Below are 383 nucleotides of genomic sequence, written 5' to 3'. Positions count from 1 at the left end.
CTGGTGCGCTGGGACTACTGGCTGGAGTTGTTGCAGCAGCAACAAACCCTAAACCCTAAACCCTAAACTCCGTGAAGTTCGAGTAACGAATAGTTTAGGGTTTAGGGTTTAGGGTTTAGGGTTTCTTGTTGAGATGGTTGCTAGGTAGGGGAGACAATCGGGGCTTCGCTGTGCTCTATCTGTATTTGCAAGGAGCGCAACAGAGGAATTTGTTGCCCCGGCAAGGGTTTAGGGTTTAGGGTTTAGGGTTTAGGGTTTTGTTTCATTATGTGTGGAGGAGCGCTGGATACAGAGGTACTGAGGTTGTATATTATACAAGTCAGGGGGAGCAGATGAAAGTGGTTTCGGTGTTAATTAAATAAAACATAAATAAAATTATTGAA

Source organism: Eimeria mitis, genomic scaffold (assembly GCF_000499745.2).
Source record: "Eimeria mitis Houghton genomic scaffold, Emh_scaff1370, whole genome shotgun sequence".
In the NCBI taxonomy this organism is placed as follows: Eukaryota; Apicomplexa; class Conoidasida; order Eucoccidiorida; family Eimeriidae; genus Eimeria; species Eimeria mitis.
This window is presented reverse-complemented; position numbering follows the sequence as displayed.